At 37.5% G+C, this 23,198-nt stretch overlaps 1 protein-coding gene across 1 annotated transcript in view; it reads right to left on the bottom strand.

The window, feature by feature from the left end:
* RASSF8 (Ras association domain family member 8) overlaps window positions 1-23,198 on the bottom strand; it is a 102,158-nt gene that overhangs the window by 53,730 nt on the left and 25,230 nt on the right. The window contains exon 2 of the mRNA XM_033118126.1: window positions 15,229-15,325. The gene's annotated coding sequence lies outside the window, so the exon portion shown is untranslated. The remainder of the gene's footprint in view (window positions 1-15,228; window positions 15,326-23,198) is intronic.

Below are 23,198 nucleotides of genomic sequence, written 5' to 3'. Positions count from 1 at the left end.
GTCTCAGATTTCAGAGGAGAGAAATGAAGAGTGTATTTTCTAGAAATTTCAACACCAAGCAGCAGACAGGAATGACCATTGATTATTGCAGGTATTACTGGTCTTTGGCTCAGACACTCCAACTCTGAATGCTGTGTGAAGAGACTGTTTAATAATCCTTCAGTGGGTGGAGCCCTTTATATCAAGGGGTCAAGAGAGACCCTGGAAAGTTTATTTGACCACATGTGCAATATTTCAAAAACGCTACGTTCAGGAAGTAGCAGTAAAGTCGGAAAGGGACTGAAAATCAATCAATCGACCACGGTGTAATCCCAACAAGTTTTTATTTCCACAATTACAGCGTAACAAAGTGTTAAACTCAATTCTTAAAGGATCAGTGTTTTGATCTGTGATTAAAATTTAATGAAGACTTTATAGCCAGTTTCTGCTGATTATATAAAAAAATCTGATTTCATTATAACAAACTCTGTAATCACTGTCAAAATTTTTGTTTCAGATATGCATTTAAGAAAGTTTTCAAATAACTAAACATTAGAAATCAGTAATCAACTTGCCTTAAGTTTTTTTTTTGACATGGAGATGACTTTTATATGCTATTTAAAATGGAATTTTACTTGTATTAAATTCAATTGTCCAAACCAATCAAGACTTCTACAGAAAAATATTTCATGTTTGTTCTTTCCATAAACCATGCAATTATTTATCTTATTTATTATTTCCCAAATGCAAGTTAGCCCAATTTCAACATACCACTGGAATTTAGGAGACAGTTAGCACAGACACATTTAAAGCCAAGGATACCACTTATGTTTTATCTTGCAACTAAGTGGCTGACTACAGATGCCAAGAAAGCAATGCTGAGAAGGATGATCAGGACCAGCATGAACACATATCATGGTCAATTACTTATGTCTCCCATGGGCACAGGTAACACAGACATATTTCACCATCCCTAGTACGTAAGTTGTCAGTCCGGCAGCCCTGAATTCAAATCCTGGCCTCACCGTTTACTAGCTGCATGACTTTAGACAAATTACTAGTTTTCTTGACTGTAAAATGGGAATAATAATCCTTACATTTATCAGAGCTAAGTAACAATGAACATGAAAACTTAAATACAACCTGGCATGCAATAACTACTTAATAAAAAACAGCTATTATTAGTACTACTTTAGGAGTTTGAGTCTTTCAGAGCTCGTTAGTGATTGCTCACTGAATGTGATCTTGAAATAGGCAGGTCCCTGTGAAAGTTTTCTGCTGTAGTGAATGAGCTCTTACTCTGCAAGTCACTGGACGTATAGCTGCAGCCGACTGTGGCTGCATCTGCAAAGCACAGGCACTGATAGCTCAGGCAGGGCCCACGAATACAGTTCCATGAAGCAAGAAAGTTCCAATCATTCATATTCCTCAAACCAATACTCCAGGTCTGAGGTTTTGTCCATGCAATAGAGAAATGTGTCATTTGCTCAGAATGAGGTTTAGAAAAATAATGGTTACAAAAATAGAACCATTTTATTCTTCCTGGGACCACTTACCTACCCTACCAAGTACAGGATAAGAACTGGTAATTACACTCTTCTGAGCATTTCAGGAGTCTTAATCTAGGCCTATTTAGTACTAGCCACATTGAAAGAAAATCTATCAACATGAAACCTACTTTAATGACAAAGTATACATATAAAGGAAAAAAACCTTTAAAAATTTAAAGTTACTGTATTTTGCCATGTATAAGATGCACTTTTTTGCCCAAATCTGTGAGGGAAAAATAAGGATGTGCATTATACATGGGTAGTACTAATTCCGTACCTACATAAATGTTTTTAATTCTTTTATTTATGCTTATGAGTTAAAAATGTAACTCTAGAAATCAATAACGATATCCATATGCAAAATAAGACCCTGGAATATGATGATCGGTTCTGTTGAACTTCCGACAAACTTGCACCTATGAAGAGTTCTTGGCCTTCTATGATGGGTAAATATAGTAAATTTGCTACCAGTACATAAAATTTCTTGTACCTTGTATCTGTTCTTGTGTTTGGTGATTATTACATAAAATTTCTTGTACCATAATATGTTAAAAATAAGTGCCAAAATTCCTTTACAATACAAAAAACAAGGATAATATAAACAAATAACAATTTGAATTAACAAACTAAATATAAACAAATAACAATTTGAATTAATAAGCTGAAATGAAAGATTGCTTTCCCTGAAAGTTTGGGCCAAAAACATGACTGCATTATACATGGCAAAATACAGTAGTGAGAAAAAGTTAGTTATGATAACTACAAAATACAGTAGTGAGAAAAAGTTAGTTACCAACCAGGAAGAATGAACAATATAGCTTGAAGGAAACTAGGTCCTTTTATTATAAAAAGTATTCAGCAGTGAAAAACAGTAACAAATCATATATTTTTTCAAATTCTAACTCTATGATTATTTGGCTGTTACTCCAGGTCCTATTACAGTACATGATTTTACTGAGCCTGAGTAAATCAGATTGGAAAGCAATAAAAGTGGAAGGACACAGGATTTTAAGAGCCCGCAGACCTGGGTCCACTGCTTAGTTTCACTACGTAATCTTGAATTCCCTTAAACTCATGCAAGTTCATTTCTTCATCTGTAGAATACTGATAAGAATAGTTTTCTCATTAGTTTGCTTGTGAGCATCAACCTAGATGCACCTGTTTCAAATAGTTGCATGAGCACTAACGTGCTGTCCCACCAAGTGGCTCTCAACAGAGAGGCCGCTTTTTCCACGGGTTTATAAAAAGAGACCGAGATTACTGGGAACGAGAGAAGCTAGAAGGGAAGTCCTGTGGACCCCACGGGAGGAACAACTCTGCCTTGTTTATTGGGCAGAGCTGCCAGGCTCCCTAGGACGAGCCCATGCCCACAAAGAGCCCTGTGGATAATGTGCTGCTGACTACATGGAAATCTCATCATTTTTAAAGAATTCAACTCACTTACATGATTTGTAGTAATATACATAATATATGGTGCAGTTATGCTTAGCTGTCAAGAGTGACATACTGATGTGAGGTCAGATGGGAAGATTACTTCTATTCCTCCATCTTCAGAAACACACAAAGTCATTTACGGCCCCTGAAAAAAGGCTAAATAACTACACTTCACACAACCAACACTCAGGTATTCACTGCCAGTTATAATGCTATTTAGGGAAGAAGAGGTTTGGTTTTCTGATTCTTTAAATTTAAATGCCTGACAGCTTTTTAAAAAATCATTTATAATATTTATTAAGTACTTACCAGATGCCAGGAACTGTTCCTAGTGCTTTGAACGTGTCATTTTATTTAATTCTCATAATAATCTTAAGGGGTACGTAACTACTGTTATCCTTATTCTTGAAAGAAGAAACCATGGCAAAAAGAAGTTCTAAAACGTGCCTAAAGTGACACACCTCCTTAGGGGAAAAGCCAAGAACTGAATCCAGGCAGTCTGACCCCAGAGCTCAAACGTTGAACTAATATACTCTACCATCTAATAAAATAAATAGTTAAGCAGCATATACAGTACACTTAATTGTTTCAAAAGCTTTAAAGAACTCCGGATTATAACTGAAGCTCATGGGTCAGTCTCCATTTATTGGTTAATTAATCACGTCATTACATTTACTTGACTCAGCTGTTTGTGGGATTGGAGGTGAAGAGGAAGCGATGGCCTGAAGAGTCACTACCAAAAATGATACGTACGCTCCTCAGGAAGAGGAAAGCTCTCCTGGGAAATACCTGACTAATCTTTCTGGAAAACAGATTCTGAGGAAATTTGCCAGGGGCCTCCTGATCATGTAATATATACTGACTAAAGTCAAAAGTCTGCTATTTTCAATGGGGACTTCTTTCCATGCACACATGGCTGGATCAGCTCTTAAACAGAAACGGAGCTAACACAAACCAAGATGGCATCAGGCCTCATCCCAAAAGAAACTGCAATAAAAACTTGTGTCATATTGCTACTAGATTCATTCATACGTGGCTGCAAAATATACAAATATAACTTACACAGTGAAATACCTCAAAATCTAAAAACTAGGATCATCGTTCAGTTACGGTTTGTTTCACTTATAATTAGTAATGGACTTCTTGCCATTTCAGTTTTCACTGGAACCACTTTCATATAAAGAAAACTTGCTCACTTTTAAGTTCAGTGGGCTCTTCCTCGTCTCATGATCATCAACTTCCCAATCACAGGAGAATCACTAACCACCTCCATTCTTTCTCCTCTCAGTGTGTCTGCTGCCTGCTCTGCTGGATACCTCCTCCTGATGGAAGCCCCTCAGGGCCATCTTTGTACGTCTCTCCCCACCACTACGTCAGACGACTCATTTTGTACTCGGTCACATCTGTGCCATCTGTACACATCTGGTCCTAAACGTTCTTCATATGAGAATCTGTCAACTCAAATAGTACGATCAAGATGGTGCATGATTCTCTGCTATACCTTTATCACTATAGCTACCTCTGAGGGGATAATCACAAGACTGCATACCAATAACATCCTGGACACAACGGCCTGAGAATTCTCTGGGTTCTGCGGATGTTGCTGTGAGGCTTCCTTTGGTTTCTGAGAACGTACCATGAGGAAAAAGATGGATAATTCCTCAGAGGACCCCAGGAGATCGCGGATCTGCACGGGGTAGCACAAGAAACTCAATTCTGAGGACTGACAAAGTAAGTGATAGCCTCCTCTGACCTTTGGGCTCCAAACAGGAAAAGAAAAGATGGTACCGGCGCCCTTAAAACACTTAAAAGTGACAAATGTACTGAGCTAGAGAGGGGCGGTTTGTAGTCTAGTCTTCATAAACAGGAGTGTTCCTAACCAGACTCCTTTCTATCCCCCCGTTCCTGCTCTCCTCCCTTTTAGGTATCCAGAAGTCCCTCATAGTTGCCCTTTGATCGCCCAAACGCTCCACCCACTCATGCCCCTCTCTGTTCCATCACGAACCATAGAATTTTGCAGCCCAGAACACGTCTTTCTTCTTCACCAAGTCGTCTTCGTGTTCGTCAGTCACTGAAGTCGACCAGACATTAAGGAGGGAGGGGAATATCAGCCCAACTAAAGGACATTAAATTAATCTCAAACTGGCAATAATATAAAGAGAGTTAATTAGGGCAGGAGAGCTTTCCTACTGTCCCTTAAAAACCTACAGTGCCAAAACACTGAAACAAACGACAGTGCCCGTTTTCAGGGCGGGGGCATTAGGGCGTGGGTGGGAAGGGTGCAAGGCGCAAGGAGGCACCGTCCCCCAGTGCCACCCTGTACTTGCATGGCTGGGAATGGGGTGAGAGCTGCCACACACTGTGCGCTGCTAGGTGCCTCCCTGGCCTCACTCTAAAGGCCCTGCGCCATTCTGCTTACCTGTCAAAATGCTTAAGATGGCCCCAGTGGACAAGAAGGAAACATTTTAGCTGCTTTCAAGTCGCTGCCTGTGGAGAAGCAATTGGTTCTACTTTACCTTATAATGTCCCATTCATTTCTAATTTAGTTTCTGGCTAAAACCTAAGCCCTTGGCTGGTGCCTGACCAACTTTCCTAAACAAAAACGGTACAAACACTGGAGGGTGAGAAAGTCTTCTGTCCCCAGGGCCTCAAAGTCTATGGTGCATCAGTCAGCTGTTTCAGGGCTCTGGCTCCTCAGATGCTGGGAAAACTAGTGATGCGATCACAGGAGTCCCGGGCTACCCAGCACGCCAGCCCCTTCCACCAACTCCAGCACCATCGCTCTCCCAGAGATTTTTGTACTGGGTCAGAGAATAAATAAGTAGCTCTATTACCCAACTTAAACAACAACAAAAATAGCTTTATTCTGATCCCCCTTCTACTAGGTATCCTCCATTTCTTGTTCCCTTTTCATTTTCTCACCTCCCATCTCTATTGAGCTCATTCCTGTCAGATTCTTACCCCCATTATTCCACCAAAATGACCTTTCTAAAGATCAGTAATCACCTTCAGGTGGCTAAATCTAAGAATCAACGTATGACTCCCTGCTCCTGATACACTTTCTTCCAGGACTGCACTCACTTGGTTTTCCTCCCACCTCACTGGTGTGCCTTCTCAATATCCTATTCTCTGTGCTTTATTAATGTCTGAGTATCCCAAATCTCAATCATTGGCCCACTACCATTTTTCATTTATATTCACTCCCTGGTGATCTCATTCAATTTCATCCTAACTTGAAACACCACATACTTGACAGTTCCCATATTTATATTTCTAACTCAGACCTCTCTGACTCCAGCCGCACATTTAGATGCCTATTCTACACTGCCACTTGGATGTCCAGCAGACATCTCAAACTCAGCATATCTTAAAAGGAACTCTTGATCTTACCTCCTAATCTCTTGAACCCGCACTTTCATCTCAGTTCAAAGCAACTAGAATTCACCCTTTCAGTGGCGTAGGCCCAAACGCCTAGTTATCCTTGATTCTTCTCTCTTACAACCCATATCCAATCTGTCAGGAAGTCCTGTTGGCTCTACCTGTATCCCCCCTGCCACACTCTCACCTGAATTACTGCAACAGCCTCCTAATGAGTCTCTTGCTTATACCCTCATGCTTCCTCCTCCCCTAAATTGATTATTCTCAACAGAGAAGGCAGACAGAAGAGAAATAAACGAGAAATACATCTATAACGCAGACATGAACTTAAGTATATAAATCACAAGACATAATGAAGCAGCTGGATACTGGCACCTATATCGTGAATGCAACAGTTCTAACACTAACAGGTATGTTGATAAGAAACTCAAATACTACAAGTGGCACTCCTGTCTGTCTGTGATGGTTTTTTAAAGTTGGGGAACAACTGTCTGTCAAGTTCTGAACGAGCGTTTCCCTGAATTTACATAATAATCACATTTCTGGAAAATTCAAGATATATTAAGACAATGCAAAAATGCTTCATGTATACATGTAAAAAGTTATATTCAGTGGTGGACTTTTACTAGGAAAGCACACTACACCATTTTAATGCCACTGTGTGAGACTGTCTGGGGCCCTACACTACGCCTGATACCTCTGTCACTCATTCACGAAATGCCAGTAGCATCCCTTCAATCACTGACTGTGACAACCAAAAACGCCCTCACAAATTTCCCAAACACCCCTGATGGTGGAACCATTCCTGCTTAGAAGCACAATTCTAGAAATCAACTCCAGGATCCTTCAGCAAATCTTGACTCTGTAGTTTGATTAAAGGAAGTGTGAACAACATACTGAAACCAAGTGCCATCACCAAGTGCCATCCATCTTGAGTGTGGAATTACAATTTATTCAAGAACATCCTAGTATATCCATTGGTTTTCAGCCCAGATAGTCCCCTTGTTTTAACATGCAGGTGAGCTTGGCTTTCTTGTGAGAGGGGCTGGGGTTATGAGAGGTGACGGCTACCCATTATACATAACGTGAAATCTTGGGAATGCTGCTACTTCGTAAATTCATTTTGCAGTAGAAAAACAGATGGGGAAGTACCAGTGTATAGAAAAGAACACTGGACTGACTGGAAATTAAAAGATATGGGTTGTAATTCAGGTTCTATGAATAAAAAGATATATTCAGCTACTCACCAGATTTTTATCTACTTGGCTAGGTATTGGAACCACAAAGATGAATAGAAGAATTTTTGCCCTAGAGACTATGTGTAGAGGGAGCAAATCAGTCTCCAACTCAGTCTTGGTTTCTTCAACCTCAAATCCATATCTTCAAAGTGCTTTCCAAAGGAAAAATAAAATTAAGATTTGATGTATATGCTTGCAATATGCTATGGTGCCATACTGGGAAAACATAAAATGAAGCAGGCAAGGCAGTTCTAGAGCTAAGATAAAATCATCCCTATGACATTATTTTTTTTTCCACATAAGAATATAAGTATTACTGTATATCAAGTTAAACTATTTTGTTAATACTAAAACTTACTATTCATATTTCTACTTCTTGATAGAATAAAAAGATTGAGAGTAGACATTCAAATGATCCTTGGGAGCAAAATGGAATAGAAATGGTAGTTAATAACAGGCTATTTTTCTAAAAGCATTATTTGCTGTACTCCCCACCCCCCAAAAAAATCAACTTTTAATCATTTCATCCCTCACACAATTCCCATTCTGACAAAGCAAAACTTGCAAAGAATTTGCACAGTAAAATTCTCTAGTGGGTAGAACAGTTCACAGGAGAAAATACAAAGTAAATGGAACATTGAATCAATTGGCTGGAAACAGTATAGCTTTTAATGTTACCTACAACATTTATATCTAATTTTTAAAGTGAGAACATTTTAAAGTAGCAATATCCTTTTGAAGCATGAGGATATGTTAATTTCTTGAGATTAGACAAAAAATATCAAGAATATAAAGCAAGAGTAATTTTCTCCTTACACAGATATCTGAAGTTACTCTAAATCATCAATACTTCTATTTGTCCTCCAACTACAACTTTGTCTACCTCTAAATAATTCTGATCCTTTCAATTACCATAAATCCTAGAGCCCCTAAAAGAAAAGGCTGTTTCTATCCAACTAGAATAAGAATCCTGTTTTTTAAGTCAGTCATCTCCTTCCCATCCACGCTCATATTCACACCCAATGCACTCATTTATTTCCAAACATAATGCTCCTATGTGCCTTTCTAAGCTTTGCATATATTATGTCCCAGGCTGTTCTGGAAGGCCTTGTCCCCAGTCCCTAAAGACCTACTCAGCTTTAAATGCTTGGCTCCAATGACATCCATAAGCAGCCCTCCTTAACCGCTACACAGTTAAAGCCTTCACCATGTGCTCCTATGGCACCTTTTTCATTCCACTACTGCATCATTTATGACATGACTGTGATTATTTACTACCTGTCTAACTCCCAGTAGACTCTCTGTAAGCCTAAACGCTGGGCAACACCAGGTCTGAATACAGATTTGCTGATGAACAATTACGGAAGGTAATGGTGAAAAGGCTTGCATCCTTTTGCGAAAGATCCAAACCCTGAGGTCTTTTACTTCCTCCAGTTTTGTTGTTTTAGAAGTTATTTATGAATCACAAGAAAAACACATTTGGTATGCACATTATCAATCATTTTATCAATTTTCAAGATTCAGCTAGATTTCTTTTCCCAAAGAAGAAAAACATCTCTGCAGCTGATGCACAAAACAAGTGCCTTTGATTCACGCAGTCTATTAAATGCATATAAAAATTCATACTTCAAATATTTTTTTAAAATTTCCCCCTATTTAGACTATGATTCATCCAGAAAAACAGGAAAGCACAAAAGAAAAACAGCATGCCACACAGAGTTTACAGGGAAAAGTGGGTATGGTTCAACACTACAATTGATACCTTTCAATGTCAAAATGTGCTTAATTCAAACAATAGAGATCAACCCTCCACTGTAAACTGAGGAACCACATGTGCAGTTATGATTACCACCTACTATGTCTAAACGGACTGTAAAGATACATTAAGGAGGTGTGAGAAGTAAGTACGTAACACAGCAGAAACATCGATACACAAAACGTATCCAATAGCACAGCTAAGGTAATCTCCAGAGAAGGAGAGGGGGATCAACAGGTGTCCAATCTCCAGGTATAGTAACACAGGGACATATCACTCTGTCGTTCCCAGGGATGCTGGGCCCCACACTTGCAGGAAGCACGGTACCGGACGCACAGGTACACACCACAGCCTAATGTGAATGGCAGCCAGGAACGCCGTCTGTGCAGCCCTGCCCAATGACTCTGGTGATCCACGCCCTCGTTATTCACTACTGTGTATAGTCCATCTCAATAAATACATCTTTACAGGAAACATTTTTTTTTAAGAAGGCATATAAGGAGATCTTAGACGTTTGGTTGTTTTTGAAAAACTGAATCCATTTTCAAATTTCTGAATATAAATATAATACGTTTGTTTTAGACATCTGGAATAATTTAAAATTAACAATTATTATTTTCCTGTAGTTCTTAGAGATAATCATCAGGAACATTTTTGTAGATGGCCTTCTCATTTATTTTCTATGTAAGTATACTTTTAAAAGTATAAGTGACAATATAAGGACATTATAAATTATATCCTTAATTTTCACTTTTTAGGTTACTACCATTTTTCCACTTCATTAAATAGCTTTGTTAAAAAAACTAGATAAGTAGGTAGGTAAGTAGGTACGGTGGTAGACAGATCCATTACTGGCTGCAGAGTCGTCTATCTTCTAGTTACATTATATAAGCATTCTGATCTTGTTTCTTCCACTGCCAACATTAGGAATTACGTTGGTTTGCTTATGTTACCTTTTATGTTTAGGTCACATATGTGTGTCATGTACATGTTTTTGAATCTTTAATAATATATGAACTATGATATTTCTTTGTTAAGTATTAAGATTGAACAAATCTTTAGGTCTAAATCTGTTTATATTCATTTTTAAACTGTCTACTAAGAACTACAAACTAATTTTTAATTGGGCATTATTTTCTTACTGACTTGAAATAATTCTTTATATATGGGTAATAACTCTATTTTTTGTATATTAAAGAGAGAATACCTTTTGTAATTTGACATGCTAAATGTAATCGTTTTATTTTTAATGTAATTACATATATAAATCAAATGTAATTTGCAAAGGTTAAAATGTAATTTGCTACGTACTACATTTTGTTTATCTTTCCCCCAAATCTATCAGCTATTCATGGACTCTCTCCTAGTATATTAACTACTATACTTTTACATTCATTATTTGTAAGGGTATTTTATCAATACCACATTCTTCTGAGCTTTCTATTCTCTTCCAAGTATTTGTCTATTTTATCAACATCATACTATTTTTTAACTAATTTAGCATTACCAATTCTCCTTCATTATTATTCTTTATATAAAAAGTTTTTGGCTCTTATTTTTTCTATAAAAATAAAATTCAGAATCACTGATCTATGAAAAATTACCACTGAGATTTTGATTAAAACTATATTAAATTAACAAATAAATATAAAGAGATTGAAACTAATTGTCTTCATATCTAGAAACACTCAGTCTCCCCATCCTTGCAATGAAGTTAATAGTTTCCTACATGCCATTTATATTTCTTACAAAGTTTACTCTTCAGCATAGTTTTTCTTGCTACTATAAATGGGCTCCTTTTTTTCTTATATTTTTGAAATGGTTATTATTACTATATAGATCATGTTACATTATTTATTGTGAAATCTTGCTACACTAAATTAGTTTCACTTGATTTTCTTGGGGATTTGTTAGTATCTACAAATATCCTTATCCTTTCCAATAGTTCTCTCATTCCTTTTTCTTTTCTTAATATACTAGTTTGATATTTCAGAGCTATTTTAGACAGTAGTGATGATAGCTGGTTATGTTGCTAATTTTAATAATTCACCATTATTAGTATTTTGGCTATTGACAGCTTGATTGCAATTTGTTTAAAAAATTATCCATACTTCCCATAAAATATTAACAATAGACATCTCTATTCAATAGAGGTCTCTTAACAATAGATATATATCTAAACAGTGAGACAATGAGTGATTTTATTTTCCTTCACATTTTGCCAATAAATGGATTATTTAGGTTTTCCAAATCTACCTTTATACTTTTTAAAATTACATTTTGATTTATGCTTTTTTAAAAAAATCATCCCTTGGACTAAAATTCTCATACATGTGTGGGAAAGTATCAAAATATCTACAAAAATATTATCACTTTTTGATCTACAAACAACTAGAGTTACATCCCATAATTTCTAAATTTTATTAGCCACAAACTCTTCCAATTTATTTTCAAGTTTCCTAAAAAGAATGGACACACACATCCTTACCTTCTTATTTCTCTTAATGTTCCTTATGTTATGGAGAACATTTTTTTAAATTAAATTTATTGGGGTGACATTGGTTACTAAAATTATATAGAATTCAAGTGTACATTTCTATAATACATCATCTGTATATTGCGTTGTGTGTTCAATCACCAGATGGAGAATATTTTTAACTGCAAATAATCTTGGTTAGCAATCAGTGTCTTGCAGAAGGCAAGAGAGAAGCAAACCCTAAAAAAGGCTCTCTTTAGAAAAAACATTCTACCGCCCTTTGTAGAAGATAGCATATCTAAAAATAATGTCTGGATACAAATTTCTCAAAAAAACTTACTCTGCTAATAAAAATGATATCTCAATTTTTTATTAAAATACATTTGTTCTTAAGACTACAGTACGAGACGCCATAACATAAGCATTTGATATTAAGAAAGTCATGACATTCCTAGATAAGCATTCCATGAATCAATACTCTTGATTCAGAGCTCCAGATTCCAATACTCTTAAGACTTGCATTTAACAAATGTATGTGGCAATTTCTTCAAATCCTCATCAAATCCTGTTTCCTTCATTTTCATTAAGTAACCATTATATTGAACCTATTTGCCACATGAAATAATGAGTTTGAGATATAATACATTATCAAGATGTCAACTTCAAATGTAAATGGCCAAATTTTCATTTTTACTTTACCAGGGAAATTTCAAAATGCTAAAAAATTGCAAACTGCTACCCATCCTCTAAAAAGAGAAATGAAATAATTAGGTCACAGTAGGTAGCTCTTTTGTTGGAGGAAAGGAAAGAAGACAATAAATGCAACCAAAATGTTTATTGTCACTGAAATTCTTCAGACCTGAATTCCAGGTACAAGTCTTGATGCAGGTTACTATGACAACTTAAATTACAGAAAATGTCCCCTTTCTACCAAGTTGTTTTCTCCACAGGATCATTTCAAACCTCCTAAAATTTGTGTGCATGAATTACCTGTTACAACAAAAACATCTCTTTAGCAGTTTTATGCAGAAATGACCCATCTAAACCCTGAAAACCAAGGATAAGCATATAAAAAATAAATTCCCTTAAGTCCAAATGGGACAGAAAATCTGAGCTGAACACACATGCGTACACACACACACACACACACACACACCCCTTAAAACACAAAATGCTGAGAGTGTTCTGAAACTACTCCACATTCCCAGAGGCACAGTATATTACCACCATATGCTTGAGCACAGAAACTATAGGAAATTACTTGCAAGGCAGTTTGAAAGAAGAGTATAGAGCTAAATCCTGTTTATCATTATTTTCTCCCTCACTAATGCTTTTTACAGGAAGGTACCAGAAAACAGGGGTGGGGAAGATTGCAGTCCTGTTTCCAAAAGAAAGAGATGCAAATAAATAATCTGTAACATCTTATTTTGTTTTACTTAATCTGTCTTTTTTTAGAGAAAATACGGAATTTAAAGTTTGCTCTCACACTGTTGCAAATTTATAAACGTAACAAAGATGCCTTGTGATAAAAGTGGGAGTTATTCTCTGTCATCATTCTCTAAAAGAATAATGGCTTGAGAGAAATTGTATCATTATGGAGAAAATATGATTTAATAGAGATAATCTGATTGTAAGACATTAAAAATTTTAAGTAGCCCCATGAGAAAAGAAATTAAGGCAATACTGAGAATTTAAAGCTGGTTTTGTTGCTCATCAAAGTTAACATGACTAAAATTAGATGTTTCTTTTGGAAAGGCTTAGAGAACTCACCTACCTTCTTCCTATGAGTAAACTGAGTTACTTCAGTAGCCAGCAAAGGCAAAAACGTTTTATAAATTTTACATATAGCTATACCCTTCATTTATGTAAAACAAACAAAACATCATTTAAAAAAGGAAACAAAGCAGTATGCTATGGGAGCCTCTTTGCACTTGAATCAAAGGCATCTAATTTTTAGCATACTGAGCATTTGAGAAGAAACAGCGAAAAATGAAAACTCTTCAGCAGCAATCTCCAAGCAACTCATACATGTCCTACCTGTATTAGTAGATAACTACTAGTTTTCCAAGAGAAATAAAATAATTAAATTGCTCAAACTCAAATGTACACAATCGCTCAACATTAAACTTGAATTACAGTTCCTTTTTGGTATAACTTAAACATAAATCCTGCTAAACAGAAAATAATTCATGTAAAAAAAAAGAATCACAGAATAGCTTCATCAGTAATGGAAGCTAAAACTACAATTTAAGAGACTAATCATGGAGCGAACTTTAGTCAGTTGAGCTACATAATAATTTTTTTTCTTATGCTTTTCTTCTTTAGACTGTATTACAACTATGCAGGGCATTACAAATAGCAGGGCCCAACTAGAATTTTTCAGTTCTCACGTGTATATAACAAAATTGCCTTATTACAATCAGGCAATCATTTACTCTCAACACTTGTGGTCTTCTTGTCAGTTTTTGCTAATCCACAAGCAATGTAGCCGAGTCCATACGAGAACTGAACCAGTGAGAATATGGATTTCTGCTTTTGGGAATCCATTCCTTCTACATAGTCTAGTAATTACTAGAAGGCTCTACGGTTATATTTTTTTATTTCAAGGGGAAATTAATTTATGTGAGACCTTTGAAATCCATCATCTAGGCAAAAATGCAAGCATATAACTTTTGCAAGTGAAGAACTAAGGGATTTATGAGACAGCACACTGGTTGGTGCCCTTAAAGAGTTTATTCACCTGTAAAATGTGAACAGTTTATTCAAAAGTGATTTATTTACTACAGACAAGGTCAAATTATTTTCCTTCCTGGGACAAATAAGTCGCTTTAATGTTCAAGAGACAATACACACCAAGCATACAAAAAGCAAGTGGAAAATAATTTAATAGTATATTCTCACCTCAAGGGATTTTGTGCCCCCCCTCCCCCGTACTTAATGGAGTCAATTATTGACACTACTAAAGAGATGGAGGCTCAAACTATAAGATATATTTCAGACCTATCAAGACCTTCTAGCCTCTCACTGTTAGAAATACCTAGTCTCTGCTTTAAGGGGACGTCCATTTAAAACATTAGAATAGTGCTCAGGAAGCACAAGAGTGGATTTGCACCAATTTGCAAAATTTTGCTTCAGACTCCGAATTTGAAACCCAAAGCATGTTTCATGAAGCTAGTAGTGTTGACCCAAACTTGAACCAAGGTTTTACATTACAGTGGCAAAAAGATACCACCACTAACCATACTCCGACTTATCTAAATAAAGGGCTTACAAACGATGATTCTTAAGAGTTCACCACTGAAACACAATCTCTAAGTCTCCCAAACTTTTGAAGTGTTTTTTTTTTTTTTTTTTTGAAGTCACGGCAGGCAATATTCTTCTAGAAAGTAGGTAAGAAGTGCAAATGCACAGACTCACCTTGCTGTGCTGCAGTCCCCAAGCGGGAGGAGTGTGAGGTAGTCCTGAGGAAGGGTAGAGCACCAGGCAGGTATTCTAGGAGGAGATACACAGGCACCTGAAAAGGTACACAGTGTTCTTATAAGCATGGCTAATTTTTACCTTAAAAAATGCTACACCATCCCATTTTTAACTTATAATTATTACAGAGCAAAATACACAAGCTTTCAGCTTCAAATAATTTTCCCAAGAATGTTTCCTCCCCTTTCCAACCCTCCCTTTTAGTTGAATTGCAGTTACTTGTGGGGTGGGTTTGTTTGATTTGGTTTCAATTCATATTTTTGTGCCTTTGAAACAGGAATTTCAGTTGTTTCTTTGAAAAGGTCATTTGATGGACCCATGGAGTTCTAGGAAAGACTCTGTGACTTCTTTTCCCCCCGACCAAAGCTCCCTGCGACACCACAATCATTTCTTGAAAGCAGTTTAGCAGTTAGACATTTAGAAAACTGCTTAAAGCCAGGGCCTAAAAATGAAGTTGAAAGAGAGAGCTCAGGTTTTCAGTCCTAAAAAATAAAAACAAAAACATGCCGCACTTTTCCTTGGTGAGTACAAATTAGCACCACTGGCTACCCTAAGAAAGAGGGTAACTTGGATCCAGTTCTTTTGACCATTCTATTGCCTAATGCTGTGAGAATGTGAAATGCTGCCATGACAGTAGTTATAAAGAAAGTTTAAGAAAGAAATCTTGGCTACAAGATGAGAATTGACGCAATTCCTATGTCTGCTGCATTCAGACTATGCCCTTAACAGATGTTTCTGCATTTATTTATAGGAAGGTTTACTTTAGTAACAAGACCATCTTCTGTCAACCATTTTTTTTAATATCCCAAGAAACTGAACTATTTTTATTATGTAGAGAAAACGCCACCAACAAAGTTACAAATTCTTAGTTATGAAATATCAAACTAGAAATAATGTAAGGAGAAAGAGCCGGTAGACCCGAAATCTGATGCAAGTGATCAGAAAATATATAAATTTCAAACACAGCTGAGGAAGGGGAAGTTAGTCCAAACGTCCCCTTCCATGACTGGGTTCTCCCTGCTCAGCAACTATACTTCTGAATGGAGACATTGTCTCCCAATCTGGTTATTAGACTAACGCTTCATGTAACTTAATAGTTGTTATAAAAATGCCATTCGTTTCTGATTATTTTTTACATAGCGTTATAGCTACAGTGCAAAGGTTCATTAGTGCATGCATCCAAGTTTTAAAAGAAAAAGAGAGTAGCAGTCACATTAATTCTTTTTCCTAATGAAAACAAATAGGCTTTAAGCCAACTAGATACCACAGAATTCCTGTTTCATCCTCTTATATCAGATGGTTCAGAGCCTCTGGCTTCAACTACTTTTCTCCTAAAGAAGCTAGAGGAAAGACACATTTGAGGCTGATGTGCCTTGGGAAAAGGGCCTGACCATGAAGCATGATATCATCCAAAAAGTAATGGAGGGGCAACCCTGCTGGGAAAGAGGACTGTCCGGGGGGCAAATTCAGAATCACGAGAGAAGAGGCCAAACAGACTGATCACCGTAATTCCCATCCTTTGACCTAGAAGCTACCTGGAATCCATCCTGGTTGGCAAAGGGATTCTTATTTATTTAAATCAAAATCTCTTTTCCTACCCATCTTTTCTCCTTTAAAACCTCATCTCTCTTTTTAGTTTTGTTTTCAAGACAATCTTTTAGAAGTGGGAAATGGACAGCTGAGAAAGTGTTTTTAAAATTGACATAACCATTATCTTCTTTGTCCATACAATAGTAATTATTACCACAGCGGGACACTTAAAGGCCAAGATTATGATGCTTATTCCTTCATATATAATTCAAAATGATACTGACTTAGATATGAGTATATGCTGACATGAAAATCTCTCCTTTTAAGATTTTTATAATTGTAAAATTCTGGATGAGTCAAGGATCTTTGGGATGGGACAGAAAGTGTCCCAGTCCTGCTGGTGTCCTGGATGCCTGTGGGAAATGGCAAACCTGACAAGAAGTGAGTGACTCATGCTCTTGTACACCTGCCCTCACCTCTCTGGTCCTTGTGAGGCCTCAGCTGTCTCCCCTGCCGGGCCCCACCAACTTTCCATGTTAACCAAACTCCAACTCACCTTCCAAGAGAGAGCTCCCATGGCTCACATCTCCTGGGAACCTTCCCAAACGAATCATTCCAGGTACTCCCAAGGGGCTGGCTAACAGTACTCACTGCCAGTGCTTCCTAAATCCTCACAACCCGACAAGGTAGGTAAGCTGCGATGAGGCAATAACCAGAAAAGAAAACTAAAAAAATAGAAAGGTTAAATAACTGGCCCAAGGTCATAGAGCTATTAAATAGGAGAGCCAGGAATTGAACTCAGGCAAATGAACTTCAGAGCCCACGATCTTAAACAACAAACCTCACCATTTCCAATATACAACTCTATTGTAAATATTTAGCATAAATCATACTGAAATGTTTGCCTTCGCTTGAGGACAGAGACATTTTGCATGGATACCTGCATTTACAGCACCCAGTACATAGGAGGTGCTCGATAAATGCCCGTCGAGGGCATGATGAATTCAGAGGGTTTTACAGAATGGCAATGGTTGTAAGCTTATCATCAGCGAAAGCCCTGCCTAGCTAAAAGATTCCTTTTACCTAGATATAATTCTCCTATGACCATATATCTGAAAAACAGATATCTATTACATAAGTAAATGAAATGGACCCATAACAAACATATACCAACATGTGCAATATGGGGTAAAAGAAAGATAAAAATTAGAAATCTCTATACTCAAATAATTATATTATTTTTGATAAAATTAAAAGTAAGGTTATTTGAACACTCACTGGACACTTCTAAAGATTGGCATTTTCCTATTGTGGTAGCCAGCCTCCAAAAAGTTTTGCCTCCTGGTCTTCACACCCTTGTGTATTCTCCTCCCACAATGAGCAGAGTAAACTTGTATGGCCTGTAGGATATCATGGATATGACATGTGACTTTCAGGTTAGGTCATAAAAGACACTGCAGCTTCCATCTTGCTCTCTGATCACATACGTCACAGAAGCATTCAAACAGCTCTAGGAAGAGGTTCACGTGGTACGGAACTGAGGCCTCCTGCCAACAGCCATTCAAATCTGCTGGGCATGTGAGGGAACCACCTTGGAAGCAGATCTTCCCGCCCCAGTCAAGCCTTCATACAGACTATTTACAACATGGAATAACACCTGGACTACAACCTTATTAAAGATCCCAAGCCACAGCCACCCACCTAGACCATTCCTGGACTCCAGATCCAAAGAGACTAGGTGAGATAAAAAATGTTTATTGTTTTAAGTCCCTAGGTTCCAAGCAACTTGTAATGCAGCGGTAGATAACTAAAATATCTACTGTTGCCTACACCGTCTTTATTTAAATTAGTTTATAAGAATGCAAGTAGAAGTTACTGATGTAAATGAACACAATAACAGGTTATTATTGTACAATCCTATACCGAACACAAGCAAAACGAATGAAAAGAACTCAAGAGCAAAATAAATTCCAGTTTCCAAGAGGTGGTGCCTTTTTTCCTTTTTTCACAAATGAAGAATGCAGGCCCTTCATTTGCTTGTAGATGTCTCTTATGACTACTGATTTGGTATATTCCCTTCCTCCAAACGAGGCCTACCAAGAAGGATAACCACTGGACAACAGTGGCCCATTTATTACTGTAGAAATCAGAAAAGAGCTTATTGTTCTGGTTGTCCAAGTCTCGTAGGTCATGTAAGAAAAAGTCTAAAGGTTTTGGAGGAAACCAGCTACTTCCTATGACTCTAAGATGTTTGCAAGTTAAAAAAGCATGTTTCTTTTTACTGAAAAGAGAAAAATCCATATAAATATTTAAGTATATTCAATCATAAGTAAATATTCAACTCTAAATAAAATGTGATAGCAAATTTTCATAAGTGATCTCCTTGTATCCACAAAATAAATTAGAACCACAAATATGCAAATTTGAAATTCTCCTAAATTTTTAGTGTTTTTAATAAGGGAAAGGGGAGGAACATTGAAGGCAGTTTCTTTTTTTTTGATGTTGAAGACATCAAAACTCACAGACATCCTACATCTCTGAATATTAACACAGTTCTGCTAAAAGCAATATGCAGTGTTAGTAAGAAAGGTATCTTAGGTTTTACATATTCCATATGAAATGTTAAAACAAAATTACAGAAAGAACAGGTAGACTTTCTGTGGAAATAAATCCATTATGCTATCAGCTACATTACTTTGCAAAGCAGAGGGCAATAGTAATAAAAATAATTATTCATATAATAAAGACTTACCAAGCCCTTATTGTATTTAAAATATAGTAGAGATTATAAAGGTAGGTAAGATGGGTTTCTTTCCACTAACTATGCAATATTTATGGGACATAACTAATATCTAGTAATAATAAAACCAAATAAATGTTTTGGAAGCACCAAAGAGACCTGAAGAAAACTACAGTAGAGTTCACATTCTGATGGGTAGATGTTCAGTTACCTTCATGAAATAACTTATTATACTTGTATGTGACTGTACATTTTTTGAGACTTTTCATATTAATATGTTACAAGTCCCATAATAAAAAGTTGAGGTTCAGAAAGATTAGGTGACTTGATTTCAGCCCAGATCCTGCCTTTTAAAAAATAGTAAACACTCAGTAAGTAAATAAATGCCAGCAACACTCTGTCTCCCGTGAAGGTAAATCTTATAATTCCCATTTTGCAGATGAGGAAACTAAGATTTCAGAAGACGTGGTACCTTTCTAGGTTCACACAGCTGGTGAATGGTGGAGCCGTGATGTGAACTCAGGTGTCTGCTTTTCTCTAACAGACTTCCATCCCAGGTTCGTTCACATGACCCATGCTGCTCCTAATAAGTGTTCACATTCTTTCCTGAACCTTTCCCTTCTGGGCTAATAAACTGAGCCATCAACCACAGGAACTGAAATGCATCCTTGTCAGTCTTATGATTTGTTATTAAATGTCATGCAGAAAAGTGAAGAGCAACAAAAGAGAAAGACAAGCAAATTATATGATCAATTATTTTTTAAATAGCCGAGCAATCACTTTTTGATTAGACAAGTTTGAAAAATGTGTCTTATAAACTGTGCTGATGTGGTATCCAATGATTACTTGTATAGGGTCTCCTTCCCTTGGCTAACATCTCAATATCGCATATGCCAGAGAGCTGTTTGCAGATTAATTGCAAAGTTTTGATAAATAGTCGTCAAATTATCCAGGTGTCTTTACTGAAGACCTATTCCAATCTGAGTTGGCCAGAACAGCCACTGTGAAGTGTATGCAGTTTAAAGGGCAAACAGAACCACATTCATAGAAGCTGCATTTCCCTATAGCACACGGAGCAGACAAATGTGATACTGGGACATATTAAAGGGTTACATCAAGTAAGCACTGAGAAGCAGTCCAATCCTCCGTGTAGTCCAGTGATTAGGACAGAACACTCGGCTGGGCCATTTTAAGAGAAAACATCAAACTGATAGAAATGTTAGAAGGGAAAAAGACCTGAAGAATAGAAATGGAAGCAGGCTCCTTCTGCAAAGGAGACATCACAAAACTGCCTACTGTCGCTCAGAAAGTACAAGGCTTTGTTGGAGGCACAGTGAGTTTGCAGAAGAATTTAGGCAGGATAGGTACACGTCTGAAAGAGCTGCTTTCTATGACCAGGAAAAATTCAAGTAAGTTAAGTGGTTTTTAATTTAAATGAAGTAAACCACAAATGTAATAAAACCGATGAGGTTGTGAACAGTCCTTTAGCAAATATAATTTCTCTAAACATACTAAGGGAATTCTTTGGAGGGATCCACAATGTTTCGTGTTTTTGTTAGACCTACTCCCCTACTGCACCATGGAGTCCTGTCTCATTTGTTTTTTATAGTCCCAGCACTTAGCACCACATCTGGCACACTCAGTAAATGAGGATAAAAGGAAGGCCAGGAGGGGGCGTCTAGATAAAGCAGGAATTTGACACGCTATTTTCTGAGGTGGCAGTGCAGGCAGCTAGCTGATACAAATTTTTCTTTTCCTTTTCCCCACACAAGGACGGATTCATTGCGGGGGGGGGGGGGGGGAAGGGGTTGGGGAATGAGGGGGGTAAGGAGGTGGGTGGAGAAGGATGCTTCTTTAAATGAAAGAAAAAAATAAAAAACAAACAAAGTTGTGACTTTCAGAGAACTAATTTTAAAAAGACCCTACCTCGAAGAAAAATAAGTTCAAATGGAAGGAAAAGGTTAATTTTTAAAATACACTAATTTCAAGTGACAATGATTTTCATTCTCTGTTTAAAACAAGAGTTGATAGAAAAATTTTAGCATACATCTAAAAAAGGCGAAAAAGGTAGAGAGCAAAGAATACTCTACTACTGAAGTTGAAAATTATGATAGTATGTTGGCACATTCAAGTATGCTTTAAACAGTTGTCTAATTTTCTAAATTGAGCTTTCATAATACTCGTATATGTTACTCTTGAATACATGTCTTCATTTCAGTTCAAAGAAAAGCATAAGCAATAAAGCTACCTTAAGTTAAAGAAAAGAGTGTCGTTATGTTTCAACACTATTTAAGTCGGAGACTTGTGCAGATTGCTCTTGACATATTTCTGAAACATCATCATTTCCTTAGTGCCTTAAGGAAGGGATGTCCTCAGAGCGTTTCTGGAATTATATACAGTCTCCCTAAGTTTTCAGTTTAGTTTGGTGTACTCTTTCTCCTTGCTGAGAGCATATGATATCAATGGTAGTGCGTGCTAATAACGTTCAATTTGGCCCCAAGCTAACCAAAAGAAAGCTAAGAGGCAAGACTGCATAGTTCTCATGATGTTTCTCAGATTTCGGTCAGTTCGTACCATGTTCCAGTTAATACCACTTCACTGCCTACAATAGCTCTAAAAGTCAAGAGTCCACTCCTGACCCCCCAGCGGCAGGAAAAATGGCAGAAACATACAAGGGGCAGTGTAGAAAGGGTGGGGGCAAAAGGGGAAAAAGAAAGGAAAATGATTAAAGCAAACCAAAGTGGCAGAAGAGGGGAGGAGGAGCAGAAAGTAACAGGGAACTGTGTAAGGGCCTTGAGAAGCCAGCGACATCAAAAGCGTGGGAAACACACTGAAGGGACCAATGGATGTCTAATCCCTGCACCACTGAGATGGAAACCAGGTGACGAGGCCAGGCCAGCAGCAGCGCTCAGAGGCAAGCAGCCCTGGCACGACTCGGGAACTGGCAGCAGCCTGCACATCGCAGGCCCCAAAGGGCACAGGGGACCCAAGAGCTTTGAGGGTCCAGCCGACCCAAGAAACGTGAGGCCATTCACACTATGAAATCATGGCTCCAAAAAGAAAATTGGCCTTGTCCTCTACCCACTCTGGAGGTAGCACAGCAAACACCCTCATCCCACTGTGCTGTGATGGGAATTTGAGTCATAATCTCCTTGAGCCTCTCAGTTTCTCCTCTGCAGAGCAAGCTTTTGGGAATACGAGGTCTGCCAATTAAGTTCGCGAACTCATCCTAGAGACACTGCTACATACCTCATTGCTGAGTATCACTACAGTCACCTTCAAAGTACTCCCCTTGGGGAGCTGTGCACAAACACCAGTGCCTAGTCCACCCTTCAAAGCAATTCTGGAACTCTTTTTCTGGAATGGCCATCGGAGCTGTCATTGTATTACCCTTGATCTCCTGAATGCCATCAGAATGTCTTCCTTTCAATATTTCCTTTATCTTCAGGTAAAGAAAGAAGTCATTGGGGTCCAGATCAGGTGAGTAGGGAGGGTGTTCCAATACAGTTATTGGTTTACTGGCTAAAAACTCCCTCACAGACAGTGCCTTGTGAACTGGTGTATTGTCGTGATGCAAGAGCCATGAATTGTTGGCGAAAAGTTCAGGTTGTCTAACTTTTTCACGCAGCCCTTTCAGCAC

This window comes from Rhinolophus ferrumequinum, chromosome 10 (genome assembly GCF_004115265.2).
Source record: "Rhinolophus ferrumequinum isolate MPI-CBG mRhiFer1 chromosome 10, mRhiFer1_v1.p, whole genome shotgun sequence".
NCBI classification, from domain to species: Eukaryota; Metazoa; Chordata; class Mammalia; order Chiroptera; family Rhinolophidae; genus Rhinolophus; species Rhinolophus ferrumequinum.
The sequence above is the reverse complement of the archived record's forward strand: the minus strand, read 5'-3'. Positions and strand labels throughout refer to the sequence as shown.